The 15798-nt window shown below is 39.8% G+C and overlaps 1 protein-coding gene across 4 annotated transcripts in view; it reads right to left on the bottom strand.

The window, feature by feature from the left end:
* The window catches only part of PRDM1 (PR/SET domain 1), a 141301-nt gene extending 126100 nt beyond the window's left edge, over positions 1–15201 (bottom strand). The window contains exons 1-3 of one of the 4 annotated variants that reach the window (XM_075923947.1): positions 14724–15201; positions 14182–14274; positions 13467–13508 (exon numbers count right to left, since the gene is read on the bottom strand). The gene's annotated coding sequence lies outside the window, so the exon portion shown is untranslated. Of the gene's footprint in view, positions 1–13466; positions 13509–13599; positions 14082–14181; positions 14275–14375; positions 14672–14723 lie in introns of those variants that run through there. The other 3 variants (XM_006118470.4, XM_006118460.4, XM_006118461.4) reach the window with 3 other exon arrangements.
* Positions 15202–15798: the final 597 nt, after the last annotated feature.

Genomic DNA, 15798 nt, shown 5'->3' with positions numbered 1-15798 from the left:
GAAAACACAAGCAGAAACCTTTAGATCTTCTTTACTCAGAAACCAGCTGTAAGGGACAGCCACAAGTTTTTTTTTTCCTTTTGCTGATTAACTTAAGAATGAAATATCGTAAGTGTCAAACTCTTCTGGAAGAAAAATGTCACTGTGCATATAGACGTCTTGCTTTATCTAAAATGCCTGCTCTGGTATAGTAGCGTTGCTGCCACAACGTCAGTCCCTGGTATTGCCAAGTCTTTCATAGTAACTGGGAATAGCTAACTAAAAGCCTGTTCTTTGGACTTCCCTAACACAAAATTAAACTCTATTAACCATAGTGGCAAAAGCCACCTAATGTGGATGCAATTATACCCGTATCAAGTTAGTCTGTAAGGAAAGAAGCATAAGGTATGTGAGACACCTTTATACTCGTGTAACTGTGTCAACAAACAGGAATGTTCTAGTATAACCATTCTGGTTAAAAAAATCTCCCCCCTAAACAACACAATTTTAGTGATAAAAGGCCTGAGTCACCAGCAACCATAAGGTATTTTAGGAAAACATTTGAAAAGCCAAGAGTTGTCTTGTTTTTACAGAAGAGTTTTCAAAGGACTTTGTTTGCTTGAGAGTAATTTACAAAGTGCGTGTTTTATTACAGACACATAATAAAACATTAAAACACCACCCTCTAAAAATGTAGGTAGAAACAGTAAAGGTGGGAGAGAAGTTCTAAAAGTAAAGGTCAAATGGGAGAGGAAAAGGAATATTAGCGCCAGAAGTGATTAAAGTAGAATTCAACTTCAGAGTAAGGTTCTGAGTAATGGGAAAAAACATGTAATGTGCACCTTAGAGCCCAGCACAGCAAAGGTCGATCACCTATCCTCATTGGATACACTAAACAAGGTGGTATCTGACACACACACAGACATCAGAGCCAGTCTCACGAAGCTGCTGTTGAATATACTGTAGCCAGGGCTTCAAACAACCAAACAAAAATGAATCAACACCACCACCACCACCCACTCCAGAACTGCTAGCCTATAGTTGACCCACCACTTCATAGGCAGCCAGTGTTGGCATAATAAGATTATAGTAGCTCAGGCCAGAGACCATATCTGCTGTTGTTTTCTGAACAAGTGGCAAGCAATGGAGAAACCCTGCTGAAAGCTCTACTAAGCTTACAATAATCCAGCGTCGTGATCATACCAGCACGTGTTGCTGTTTCAAGGTGGTCATGAGCTAGGAGCATACACTATGCACACTGAGTAGCTGCAACAACAGTTGCTAATCATGTACAACACAAGTTTTTTTCATGGTAAGGCTGTGAGCAAAAATGAGATTAATCTGGTTCACAATCTCTGAAAAAGTCTCTTCAATAAAAGCATCCTAGCAGTGGCCCCTATCCACCAGCAAAACTCCAGATTTCCTGGGTTTTAATGCATCTAGCGGGCAATATTGTCCAGGAATACATCAAAGCAGAGACCAAATTTACAGAGTCCACAGGGAAAGAAAGACACAGTTGTGTATCCTCAGTCTATGGAAAAGTTTAGAAAAGTTGTTAAAAGATCTCAGATATATTGAATATGGAAAGTAGAAAAGATAATTGATAAGAACAGCAATTCACATGCCTGAGTGATGACAGACATAGCTGGCTAGCACCACTATTTGACTCCTTCTTTCCAGGTGTTTCTTGAACCATTTGAGGACAATTCCAGACACCCACACAAGCTGCTTCCTCTAGGCCAGGGATTGGCAACCTTTCTGAAGTGGAGTGCCGAGATTTAACCTTCCTGCCCTGGGCTGCATTGTTCTTCCGGGAGGAGGGAAGGGGCTCTCTCCACTGCATGCCCCACTTGGTCTCCTGCCCTGGGCTCCAGCTTTCCCTGTGGGGAGGGGAGGAGCTGTGCGCAGAAGTTGGATGTGACGTGGCTTCCCCTCTCCCCCTAGAAAGCTGGTGCTGGCTCCAGTCTTCTGGGGGGCACAATGCTGGATGACCAATATGGACTGGGATCAGGATGGCTCGAAGAGGGGTGGAAGTTTCAGGAAAGTGGGCAAGGTGGGGGTAGGGTGGATGGGTGAACACAGGTATCCAGCTCTCCTGGGGGTGGGATCCTGTGGGGGTCTGGTCCAAGGCGCCCTCTCCTTCCTGACAGGGACCCAGGTGCCCAGGGGCCAACACAGCTTTGGGGCAAAGGCACTCCCCTCCCCCCACACATTTTCCTCTCTCCTTAGCTGCCCAGCCCTGGAGCCACAGCCTGGGCAGCAGAACCCTCTCGTGCAGTGGTTCTCTAACTTTCTGGTCCATGGACCACCTGGCTCAATGCAAACCTTTCCGCAGAACACCAGTTGCTAATGCAAACTCACTGTTAATTAAATAATTAAACCTGAGCCATTTTGCTAGTGCTGCCGCTAGGGGAAATGGTTTAATTTAAATTATTAAACAGGTTGTTTTAACTTTCTCATGTTAGTTTATCACATTTCATTTTAATTAAAGTAAAATATTCATTTATGTCCAACACAAAAGTTTTCAATGTTTTCCTTATATATGGCAGAGGTGGGGAACTATCAAGTTGGGAGACCACACAAGTGAGAAGCAAAAAAACTACTCCAAAAACCCCCAACCCTCTGAGTCTGACCCCATCACACTCCAGTCCAATTCCTCCATTACTTCTTCATCCTGGCCCCTGCTTTCCCTGCCTCTGGCCCCTACTCCCTTACTCCTCTCATGGGATGGGCGGGAGGGAGGGAGGGGAGAGAGAGTCCCGGTTCTGTGCAGGGTCCCTGTGCTGCCCAGTGGAAGGCAAGACCGGGGCGGACTCCCCCACCTCATTATTTCCTTCTTACCCAGCCTCCCTGTGCATGCGGGGGCAGGACTTCAATCCCAAGTGGGGAGGGCCTTCCTGGCTCTGCGTGGGGTCCCTGTGCTGCCTGGTGGAGGTGGGTGAGGAGCCAGAGACACTGGAGGTGTATGCGAGTCAGGACTTTCTTCACCTCCCCCACTCCTGTAAGCCTGGAAGCCAGAGCTGATGTTCCAAGCCTCACAGCTGTATGGGCTCCAGAGGAGGGAGGGCCTGAGTTCCCGCCGTGGACTCCTCATGCCAATGAAAATCAGCTCGCAGGCCGGTTGCTGACCCTTGCTCTAGGCCATGTCTACCTAGAATTTATTTTCTAAGATTTACAATGTTGCCACTAGTTCAGTTGAACTTGGTGGGAATTTTTTCCTAAAATGTCATAATGTTGACAAGACCCTTGTGCTGACGCAACAAACACTGATCAACTATATTGAAAGCTCTCAAGAAGTCCATCATGATCAAAATGGCCAAATGACTGTGATGTAATGCCAATAGAAAATCACTCATGACTGTGACAAGAGCAACCTCAATTCTCATGTCCTCAGACATACCATCACAGTTAGCAAACATTTGACAATGAAGTGTAAAAGGTTAGCTCTGTCTAAATAATAATAATAATAATAATTAATAATACATATATGTAAAGCCTCTGCTTTAAATGAGTAAATTAGAATAGGACAGAGAAGTACTGTTTAAACAATTAAAGATTTAAATAGCACAAATCCAATATACCTTAGATATAAAAACAAACAAAACTAAAAAGGATTATAATAATATTGTTCCTAATCTATTTTGATTTTTTTTACTGTACTGTACAATGACACGCAGAATGGAAAGAAGTTTTTACATGGTCATCTTTGTCCACAATCCAAGAAAAATAAAATAAAATTAAATTAAATTAAATTAAATTAAATTAAATTAAAATAAAATAGGAAGCTATGCAATGACCAGTTTTGAAATGTGTGATTAATTAAACAACTGCAAGGAACTAAGAAATCACCCTCCTTTTTGGAATAGGTTCTTTTTAGTTGTCAGTAAACTGGAATACAAGAAGCTAGTTTCTTCCTTATCTATTTTGTTTTAACTTGCACATATTTATGAAAAGTTACTCACCAGCCTTTGTACTATCATTAGTCCTGAGGTAATGTTCATTGCCTTTGAACAAAATGGTTTTAAGTTCTTCTGACAATAGGTCAATGCTCTCTACTGAAAGATTAGGCATCAGTTTCAATATTTGACTAGATGTTTTTGTTGCTAGGTTTTTTTTCCTTTTAATTACTTACCAGCCCTCAATCTGCTACATCCTGAATTGAATACACATATATAATAAGCAAATCTCTGAAAGAAAGTCATCCCAAACCAAGAAGAACTGTGACTGGTTTTCTAGTGAAAACTTGCTAACAATGAGCAAGTTGAAAGGTCAGGGTGGGTAAGCTGCATGGCCCCTTTCCCTTTTCCCACTACAGCAACACCTTGAAGACCTTTGATCTAAATGTCAGTGGTAAAATACACAAACAGATACTTTCCTATTATACTCACAGGTGTACATTCCTAAAACTGTTACATTCCACTACCTTCATCTGCACTGAAAATCAGTACTTTAAAAAAAGCTATCCCTTCTCTCCTCAGGTTATACAAAGGTATATGTATGGTATTCTAAGTAGACACAACCAGCCTGACATGAAAACTGTATGAAGAAGGATAGGACCAGTCTGTTTTGCTACTTTTAATCACATTGAGTAGTAGCTTACTTTCCAGCTAATCCACTCACAGAGTAAGATACTAAAAAGCATGATAAAAGCATCTGCTCCTGTATTGTATGGGTTGAGGAGATGTGCACTCAAGCCTAGCTTAACATGCCTGTGTCTGTTCAGGAAGAGTTGGAAATAGCATTGTTAGTCTTCAGAAATGTAAGATGAGGTCTTAAACATATGTGAAAATATCTTTTAGACACCACAGTTCCTAGTTTCCAACAACAGTGTAGACAGTAGGATAAAAAAAATTATTTTCCTCCCCAACCTTTTAAAAATATCTGAATATACTGTGTGAGTGTTATGGATATTCATATCCATTCCTACTTTCAAGGAGGAATAAGAGATCCTCCAGAAAAGGGCTTTATTCCAGAGGATCGCGCCAGTCTAGACGCTCTTTTCCGGCTTTTCCCCAAGCCGGAAAAAAAGCGGCGGCCATGTTTATTTAAATCCCGCGGGGGATATTTAAATCCCCCGCGAATTTCCCTATTCCAAAGTTCGAAATTAGCATGCCTCTTCCGGAGAAGGGGCCAGTGTAGACGTAGCCTATAAGTATCAGGAGTATAACACACAGAGAAGAAAATTGTTATTTGTGCTATGTCAAAAAGTGCTCTATACTTCCTTCTGAAATGCCTCCATTTCTTATACTCAGTCACAATATATTTGAAAGGAATATTTCAAAGAGTAATTAAAAAGCAACTACCTCAAGCTAGCCCAGCTGTACAAATGATGTCCCCATCTCCTTTGACTGGAAAGGATTTTGGAAATGTATACTCAGATTCCCTTCTCTAAAAAATGACATGGGAAGAAAATATTACTTCCACAGTCCTTTTTTTTTTTTTAAAGAGCCATTTAGAAACAGCATGCAACATATTTTCCAAGACTCATGTAGAAACTACTGCTCTTTTGAGTGGTGGATGTTTAAAAACAAAACAAAACCGTAGAGAGTGTGCCTACCTTTTAAAGGTCAATCATTTGTTTGAGTACTTTATAGTAGAGGCAGTACTTTCCCTCTCTTTTAAAAACCTCATAAATAATACATGTCAATTCAGGAAAAGAGAGGAAAGAGAGAAACCGCTAAGAGGAGTCAATAGCCAACTTTCCTCTCCAACAATTCTATTCCATGTGTATCAGTAGTTTTGTATTATACTTTTGCTATTACTCTTGTCTTTAAAAAAAAAAAAAAAAGGTGAATTAAAAGTATAGAAGCCATCATCTAAAACCCTGCAGACATTTTAAGAGCTGCAGAGGTTAGAAGGGCAGCTCCTGATTCTAAATGGCACCTATTGTTCTTTTTTCCCACCTTGAATAATAAAAGGGGAGAAGAAAGCTATTACCTGTTTTTTTACCTCAGTAAAATACCAATTCATTTTTTTAAATTATGTGATCTTATAAAACAATGTTATTTTTAGCAACTGGTGAAATATCCTAGTCATTCCTTTTATTGCATTAATAAATTCCATAGGAGCCATATTAAAACATGCAAGTAACTGCAGAGAAACACGCAAGATGCATGTTTTAAGATTCTGCCAAAAACATGGCAGATTAATCTAACGGTACCTTTAAAAAACTGATTTTCAGAAGCTGACATGCTTAAACTTGGAAATTGTGAAAAGGACTAAAAGGTAAGGCTCTGATCCTGCAAACACACACCCAAATAGTTTTATGTTAATGCATAGTCCCTAGGTTCAAATCACAAAAGGTAGGCCCTTGTCCTACAACTGGATCCACTCTGACCAAGTGGTGGAGTAGGCCATCAGATGGAGGAGAAGAAAGGCTGAGACTTGAGCCTATGATAGCTATTCAGAGACAGCGGCTGCCAAGACCAAGCTCACCTGCACGGCCTCATTCTGTCTAAAGTACCTGAAGCTTCACTAAGAGAGCCTGGATTTCAGGGGATCACCAGCTGCATCTGACCATGATGGACCTTCACAAGGGGAAAAGTCAGGAGCACAACAAGCTCCTAGAGTTCTATTGCCAGGAAAACATCAAGTTCATCTGCTGTTTTTGCCTAGCCAGCCACAAGCCATGCACCACCAGTCCAGTGCAGGAGGTCAAGGCAGAAGAAGAGTCACAGCTAAATAACACACTGATAGAACTGTATAATCAGACTGAAAAAGCTTCTCAGACATTGGCTGAAATGAGGATGCAGCAAAGACAAGCCAGGGAGAGAGCTGTTTTCTGAGAAGAGAATGCTTTGGCTATGTCTACACCTGTGAGCTTACAGCAGTGTAGCTGTACCCATGCAACGGCAGCACTGTAAACACTCTAGTATAGCTGCTCAATGCTAATGGTCCCATCAACATAATTAATCCACCCCCAAGGACACACTATGTCAGCGGGAAAAGCTCTCTTACTGTCATAGCACTGTCCACACCAGCACTGATCTTGATGTAAGTTATGTATTCGGGGAAACTGGGGGGTATTCACACCCCTGAATGACATATGTTATGCCAACGTAACTGGTAGTATAGACATGGATGGATCCATGTGACTGTACCATTGCCCTTATGCAGCTCTGATTACAGAATGAAGCACTAAAAGTGAAATTCTGACCTCACCGATGTTAATGAGTGCTTTGCTATTAACTTACAATGGGGCCAGGATTTCATTCTGAGTATTTACAAGACTAAGGCAAGTAAGTGGGCATAGCACAGATTCACTATGTAAGAACCATACCTTTACCTTGTAAATTGATATAGACCTACAAGATCAATCCATAAATAAATAATTTCAGAAAAGAGCAATCTAAGATTATGTGTTTAATTTCTTCTGTCTTCTTAAAAGCCCTTTATAAAGTATTCTGCTTAACTGTCAGCAAAATTCACATAAATGCCTAATTATTTTTAATTTTAATAAATTATATTTTTCTGACAAAATTCTGTTTTGGTTTTGAAATTTCTTTTTTGTAGCTTCAAAAAATCACTATTAATCACAAATTGTCTTTATCTCTCTAGATTCATGCAGTTTCATAAACTACAAAAAAGAAAAAAAAGTTGCATTCAAAATAACATTATTATAGAAATTATTCTCCATTACATCAACTACTGTTTTTTTACAGTTATGTTCTTAAAGGACTGAACAGAGAAGTGGTTTAACTTATCAGTTTACAAATTAAATCTCAAGGCAACCTTTTTCAGCCAAAAGACACATTGTCAGAACAGAAACTTGTGATGCAAGTTAATCTTCCCTAATTTATAATCTAATAAGCATGGTCTCCTTTAGCTAGAGGATGCCAAATGACATACAGAAGTTTAAGAGAATCATGAACATAATGAAATAAGACTTTCACTTGGATATCAAATTTCCTATGCCTTTGTGATTTCTGGAAATTTTGTTGGACTAAAATCTAAGGGCCCAATTCTGCCTACAATAAAATGTTCCTCACCCATGCATCATTTCATTGGAAATGAACACTAGTTGCATTGGGCCCCTAGGCATCAAGCACCACATTTTGGGGGAGATCCTCAGTTGGTGTTAATTGTCATAGTTTTATTGAAGCCAACTCCCTCTTATGAGTAAGCAGATTAAAAAGAAACCCAAAATGTTTTTGACAGTAAAAAAATGCAAGATTGAAAGCTTCTATTCACCTCATCCCCACAAGCAGATATTAAGTAAACTGAATTGAAAAGACAGAGATTTCTGAGCCTGTCCCACTCATGCTCAATTTGACAGAAACAGCCTTACATTTATAACTTAGTCAGAGCATTTTATCTCACTAGCAAACCACATCACTAGAAGAAAAATTGAATCTAGACTTGCATTGAAAAGTTTTAAAAAAATTAAAAGCATCAAAGTGTGGCCTTTTGCAGCACAGTTCCTAGCTACCCACAGAGTTTTATTTACTAACGAATGAAGAGAAATCTGTACTTGTGCCTGTATCATGTCACACTTGAGTGAGAAAAAAAATATTGCACACACTACTGGTTATCTCTGTGTCCTTATGCAACCCTTGATATTTTGTAGTGCCATACATTTCCTGGTTTAATAAATATTAGTGGCAAAATTATTAAATTGTTTTGCTAAAACTAATTAATTAAAACTATTTACTATAATATTATATAATTCAGAAGGAACATGAAAGCCAGAAAGGGTAAAATAAATTGCTAATCAATTACAAAATGAAACTTACTGAGTACCCTCATATCTACTTGGAGCTTCTTATCTTACAGGGTTTTTATGCATATTCTTTATCTAGCTATACAATACTTATATAACCCTTCATCACCATAGTATCTGGGCCACTGTATCTTAATCTTGTTAAACTTTTTTCAGTGAAGTTATTATTGTTTATAGACCCAGGAATAACTGGAGGCTGATTAAAAATAGATATTTATAAGTGCCCCTTCTTTGACTGCTGTAGGTGGAAAAATGTTCAAAAGGGAAAGGGTTTTTTTTTTAAGATTCCCATCCCTTTTTAAAGTTTGAACACACACACATTAAAAAAAATCTTAAAACCCACTCTTGTTTTCTAAACCCATGAATTCTGACAGTCATATAAAAGACAATACCCATTTCATTTGTAATTCTTCATTTTGCTAAAAAAAATAACATTTTATTTACAGAACTGTTAAAAGAATGTAGGTGGTAATCTGCCAAATTATATTTTACTTTCAATGGTAAAGAAAACTGTAACCTGATTTGTTGCAAATAAACTATTTTATTAACAGGGCCCTCACAAATGCTCAGTAGCCAGCTGATGGATAAACAGAATAAATTATTTCTCCACTCTACTGACCAAGTAGTGCTTGTTATTCTTAATGCATAAGATGTATGGATACAAATCTGTAATTTATTACTATTGATGCTGCAACCTGTTTAAGGGAACTGTCGAGAATTTGGTAAACACAGTAAAGTCCTTCTTCGGGGGAAGTGGGTGTGGGGCACCCTTTCTAAAATCTTTTACATCAAACAAGCTGTTAATAAGAGGGCTGGCAACAACAGCGTTTAGGAACCTTTAATCACAAACGCCGTATCAACAGGAAGCTATATATAACACACCTACATCTTGTCATCAGACAAGATTGGAACATTTTGAAATATAATGACACTTCCATTCAAGTGTGATTAAAAATGTCTGCTTTTAAGGACAAGTACTTTTAAGGAGTCTGAAATGGATTACAAAATACATGATTAACAAAACATAAAGCCTATTATAAGAAAAAAGCCACCAAAGCCTGAATGGAGGAGGGAAATAAAGAAAATATTGCCCTGTCTTTATTCTTCCACGTTTCTGGAATGTGGGAAGATCATCACAAAATTGTAGGTGGCAAGAAGATTAATGGAAACCTGTTAAAGCCAAGGAGGACACTAACATGATCTGGAGTTAGCTGGCATAGTTATATTGAATTCCATGTATCTATGACTTCAATGTATCTTACACCATCTGAAGATCTGGCCCATTGGCTTTACAGAAGATACTGTCCATTAATGCTGTGATTCATTTAGAATCAAGGCTTCCATAGCAATTAAAGCTCGTCTTGCCCCAGCTAAAAGCCACTTTGCCACAGTATTTTTCTTTTTTCTTTAAATAGCTTTGTGGGCAAATGCCTTAATACAAGATACAAACCTAAGCCCATTGTCAATGTTTATTATTTCTTAGCTTCTTCAAGAGCGCCAGGTGCTTTACAGAAAATACAATCAAAACAGTTTTCTGCTCTTCCAGTATAAGAACTATCACTCTATAACCCTACTAAGTATATTGTTTATTACTAAAAATAATCCCAGTGACTTCAGTGGAGTGCAAGAGTGGAGTTCTCACAGTAGCAAGAATTAGGCCCAGCGTAAGCTATAGCAAGTGATGGATTTGGCAAACAAGGGAGGAGACCAAAACAGAAAAAAGTATGGAGATATGGTAATATGATTACTTTCACACACGATGTTGCAGAATAAGATCTTTAAAACCTTGTTTTTGCACATTTTTATCTTGTTAGATTCTAGATTACTGTAAACATGAATGGAATATTGATTCTAATACAACACATTTAGTGAAGATGTGAAGAGTGAATAAAGTGAAGTAATTAAGAATAGTGGCCAAAATTATAAATAGCAGCTCCCACATGGTTTCATGCTTACTTCCCATGCACTGAAAAGAGAATGGAAAAGGATGCCAACTATGAAACTAAATTAGCTCCTGCCAGCACATAAGAGGTTTACAAAAAAATAAGCCAAGTATCAGTAACAGTTATTTACTGAAATATTTACTAAGCCCCAAAAGACTAGAAAAAAATTGGCATAATATTAATACTTCTACTGAAAAAAATAGTAGCAACTTATTATATCCAAAGTTGTAGCTGGAAATGCAGTGTCTAAATATTTTCCATTTTATTCCTAAAAATCATATGGGTCAACTTAATCAGTAGCATTAATGACAGAAACAAATAAATATATCAGTTTTACATGCCAGTTAACTCTTTTTTTTCTGTGCTATATCCTGGGCTCCTGATTTTCAGGTGTAGTATTTCAAAACCAATTATTTATTGTTTTGCCTTTAAAAACGTTTGAAATGTTAATATTTAGAATGGCACCCATTTGTTGTGACTATGTATGATTGATCAGCTTAATATAAAATGTAAAGATATAGTAAATCGTTTTTCAATGCAGAGTTTGTAGAGAAGTAATCAATGAATCTTTAAATTGATCACTACTGCTTTTCAGACATAGCATCGAATCTTAAATTGCATTTTTCTTCTAGCCATTGGAGTGAATTTTGCAAATTAATAAAATATGAAATAAAATATACAACATTACAGAAATGTAGTTTTCTTCATTAATATTGGCTTTCTATTTATAAAGTAAGGAAGACTTAGAAACATGAGACCTCTCTACAAAACTCTGCTATAAAGAGTTTGCTGAAAAATATGAGTGATCTTGAAGTGTTTGGCAAGATTTAGTAGGTTCATGAATCAGCAAATTGAGAGAGAGTCTTTTTTTTTTTTAATCAATCTCTCCATAAATGTTCATATCCTAAGGATATGCTGAGTTACTATTTCTGTATTGTACAGTTAATTTTATTAATAAAGCTGCTTCCACATACTTTTACATTGGATTGTAAAGTTACCTAATAATTCTACAAGGAAAAATTACATGTGAACATGAAGAGTAATGACAAATTACAGCCTACATAAAGTTTTTTTTTTTTTTTTTTTTTTAGAAATGCTTATTATTGGTTAGGCTCATACAAAGAAAAAATATATATTTATCTGAAATGTTGTTGTTTTCAAGAAATAAATTTGCTATTATTTCACTTGGAAAATGTAATACTTTCTTAAACAAGACATTTCTAGCTGATTGATTAGGAAAATAAATCCCGTTTATTTATTTTAAATATGGATTGTATAAGTAGCTTTTCAAAGTGAAGCCATTATGATAGATTATATTCACCATCACTTCCAGCTAAACATTTTACAAAAGTTATAGAATTTGTTACGTGATTTTGGGTATCACACTTGCTTAAATATTTTTTCCGAACAAAATTATTTGCTCTTTTAATTTTTTCTTTGTATTAAGTATTAATTTGTGGGATTCAACAACAACTATCTCTTGCAAATGCAACAATATGCATTGTTTATAGGCAAAAGCATTGTACTGTAAATATGGTATAATTAAAAAAGAAAGTTTACAATCAACGCAATTTGATCTTATTTGTAAGGAAAATCACCTTGAAATCCTCTCTGTATTTTGCAAAGTTTTATAGCTCAGGTGGAATAAAGATTTAGTATTTATCAACTGAAGGCAAAATAGAATTAACTTGGAAAAGAGAGTTAAGGCTTGAACTAATTTGTCAGCCATGATTATCACTTGGAAGAACATTCGGTTTATTGAAGACAACTACTGTGCGATAAGGACAGGATAGATACTAGTAATAACCATGCCGTTTAAATTGCTTGAGTTGGCTTTGTGCCCAAGTTCTACAGCTCAGTATAGCAACACACTTGTTGCTGGCAAAGAAAGAGAGGAACTCCCTCAGATCTGAAAATACCATACAAACTTCTCTTTCTAAATAAATGATTAGGATGAACTGTCCCGCTCACTCCTTATGTTTCCCTTTTGATTTAGAGGAGAAAGACCACAGTCATATAAAAGACACTATCTTCCTAAATAGTCAAAAATAGGAAAGCATAAAGATGTTAGGTCTCTCTTTGTGGAATTTATGTATACATAGTAGTCCTAATTTTTGCTTATGTTAATGTTGCAATTATAAACAAACAGTTACTTTGTCTAATTGACCAGACCCTCCCTTCTCCCCAAAAGAAAAAAAACCTTCTTGCTTTCACTTGATTTTCACTATGAAAAGCAGAACTTATAAATACAATGATTTTGTTTCAGTTTATTACTTTAAATCATTAAATGTATATTAAACTGCCCCAAAAGAAATAAAATACTTTTTAAAAAAATGTTAAATCAAGGCAAGACTGATGTTACCACCCAATGTACAAGTTATAGAAAGTGTTTTCTTGACCTATTGTAAAGTAAAGCTGGTATGAAATTATTTTATGCACAACCATTTCCTTTCAATTTATACCAAAACTCAGATTAAGTTTATATTTGAGACCTCCTCTTCATAGAGTATGTGAAAACAATGGAAACTGTTTTCATCATCTTCTTGAGTCCCTGTATTATCTTCAGACAGAAAGAATTCCTGAGCTCTAACATCCTGGGCATATGTATAACACAAACATGTTTGCCAAATACTTTATATTACCCCATTTGTTCAAATAGCGTCTAGTAATGGGTCAGTATTATCTCATTCATCAGTTCAGTTGAAAAAATATATGAGTTTTCCTGAGACAATGGGCCTCAGCTGCATGACAAATACACGTTATGGCCTTTAAATTTAAGTTTTAAATACATGTTATGGCCTTTAATTTTAGTGAAAATGTCTTACCTTTTTTTACAAATCGTCCTCCAGTGTCTTCAAGTGAATGATCTAGAAAAATAAAAACAAATTCCAAATGTAACAGCGCAGAGTTTGAAGCCAACCATCCACTTTCTAGTTTTTGTCCAGACTAGTTTCTCACCGTTTGAACTACAAACAGCAACTTTCCCGTGACATTTATTTTTTTACTAGTGAGCAATAAAATCACCCCGTTGTCCAATTAATGTGGGCATCAGCGTTTTCATGTGCCTTTCACCATTTTGTGTGAGGGGGGAAATGGAAAGACAAATACATAAAAAGCTTCAGTGACAAGAGTTTCAGCTACTTTATAAATCCAGATAAAAGTTAATAGTTAAACTCCTTTCCTCTCCTCTCCACCCTCCCAAGTGTTCATGTCCTTTAAGAAATGAAATGTTTTTGTTCTCTTTTACCAGAGGCTAGACAATCTGTCAACATCTCCACTTTATTTACGGGTTGAGCAACAACAGTTCCTCAAACATCAACATTTTACGTTAATCCTGGAGATAATCCGCTTCTCTAAAACTAACAGATCTGCCAGGATCTGTATTATTTTATTTTTTTACAACAACCGTAAGGTCTTTCTTCCCTACGTGCAGAAGCGAGGAGGAAAACTATCCCAGAATCTGTTCACTTTCAGATCCTTTCCCCTGCCGCCCCCCCACAACCCCCCTCCCCACAAAAACACACCCCACAGATCCCCCACCTGCTCAAAACTAGTGGAATTTCACAGGAGGAAACAAAATCTTCCAAGTGGTTCCTTTCGGGCGATTGCTTCAACCCGTCTGGAGGTTCAAACCTGAAAAACAAACACGTCTATTGAATGCAAACGAAGCTTTGGGGGACTGAGTTAATTCTCCAGCAGACAGCTACTCTCCGTGTCTGGTTACACAAACATACCTACAGACAGGTTGGAGAGAAATCCCTTCGAAAGCAGAAATCAGTGCAAAGGCTGGCGCTGTTTGGGGGGCAGGACTCTGGAGAGGGCAAAGACACCCCCAGGGTAGCATGCCCCAGACAGCTTTAATGCTGGGACTAGGAGGAGCAGGGGGGAGGAGGTATTCAAACAATAATTAAAACAATAGGAACAAGCCGGGATGCTCCAGAAAGTTTTAAAGAGCTCGTGAGGGAGAGAGAGAGAGAGAGACTTTCCCCCAGCGAGGGGGAGGGGGCTGTGATTGGGGGCAGGGCTCCGGGGCCACCCAGCCCCACCCGCCCTCTTGCTTGGCCACTGCCAGTCGAACTTACCTGCCGGGCGCCGGGGGCAGGCGGAGGCTGCGGCTGCCGGGAGCAGGGAGCCCCTTGCCTCATGGCGAAAGGAAGCCGGGGGGGGGGGGAGCAGGCGCCACCCCAGAAGGGACCCGGCCCGGCCCCCAGAAAACCTATCAAGCCCCGCGCTCCGCCCCGCCCCTGCTCCGCCACCGCCTCACAGCAGGGGGCTGCTGCCCGGGGGGCCGCGCGCTCTCATGCTCTCCTGGCGGCCGGACCCCGCCTGGCCTCCAGGGGGGAGACGCGCAGGCGGAGGGGGCTGCCCTGCCGCGGGGGGAGCGGGGAGGGATGGGGCAGTACGCGGGAGTAGCCCTGGCTGCACCCAGCAGCAGCCGCCGCCTCAGTCACACGCCGCGCTCCTGCCCCGGCTCCCTCCTGGGCCTGGGGGGCGGTGTGTGGGGGGGGAAGGGGGTAGCCAGTTCCCCAAATCTCCCCCTCCAGCCTGCCCCGCACCCTGTGATTGGGCAGCTTCCCATCTGTCACGTGACACTTGCCCCCCTCCCTCCTCTCCTCTCTCTCTCTCCCGAGCTGCTTCACTTTCACTTCGGTCCCACGGCCAGCCAGGGATCCCGGGGGAGGGGGGTTGGAAAGAGGAGGGGGTGCGTGACAGCTTTTGTGGGGGGTGGGGCGGTGTCTGAGAGAGTGACAACGTGTCCCGAAGAGGGGCAAGAGGACGGGTGAGGGGGGAGGGGTGATTTCCCCCCCCCCAAAGATCCTAGGGGTGCAGGGGAGCATGAGCCCTGCAAACTCCCCGCACTCCCCAGCAGGCTCCCCACTGTCCGGACAGCGCAGGGCGCGCGCCCTTGAGACCCGCTCCCCGCTGCCAGGACAGGCCAAAGGGCAGCTTTTGCCAGTGGCCCTGACTGAGTTGCGCTGCCCCCGCAGAGGTTCCAGCCCTGAGGCTGAGCGCTCTTGCAGCAAAGCACATTACATCGTGGAAAAAAGGGAAGATGGGTGGACGGGGCGGAGAGATTTATAGGAGCCTGCTGGTGGGACGCTTCCCAGTGATACCCTGGAGGGGATTTGAGGCCGCGGGGGAGGAAAGCTTCGTTAA

Source organism: Pelodiscus sinensis, chromosome 3 (genome assembly GCF_049634645.1).
Source record: "Pelodiscus sinensis isolate JC-2024 chromosome 3, ASM4963464v1, whole genome shotgun sequence".
Taxonomy (NCBI): domain Eukaryota; kingdom Metazoa; phylum Chordata; order Testudines; family Trionychidae; genus Pelodiscus; species Pelodiscus sinensis.
The sequence above is the reverse complement of the archived record's forward strand: the minus strand, read 5'-3'. Positions and strand labels throughout refer to the sequence as shown.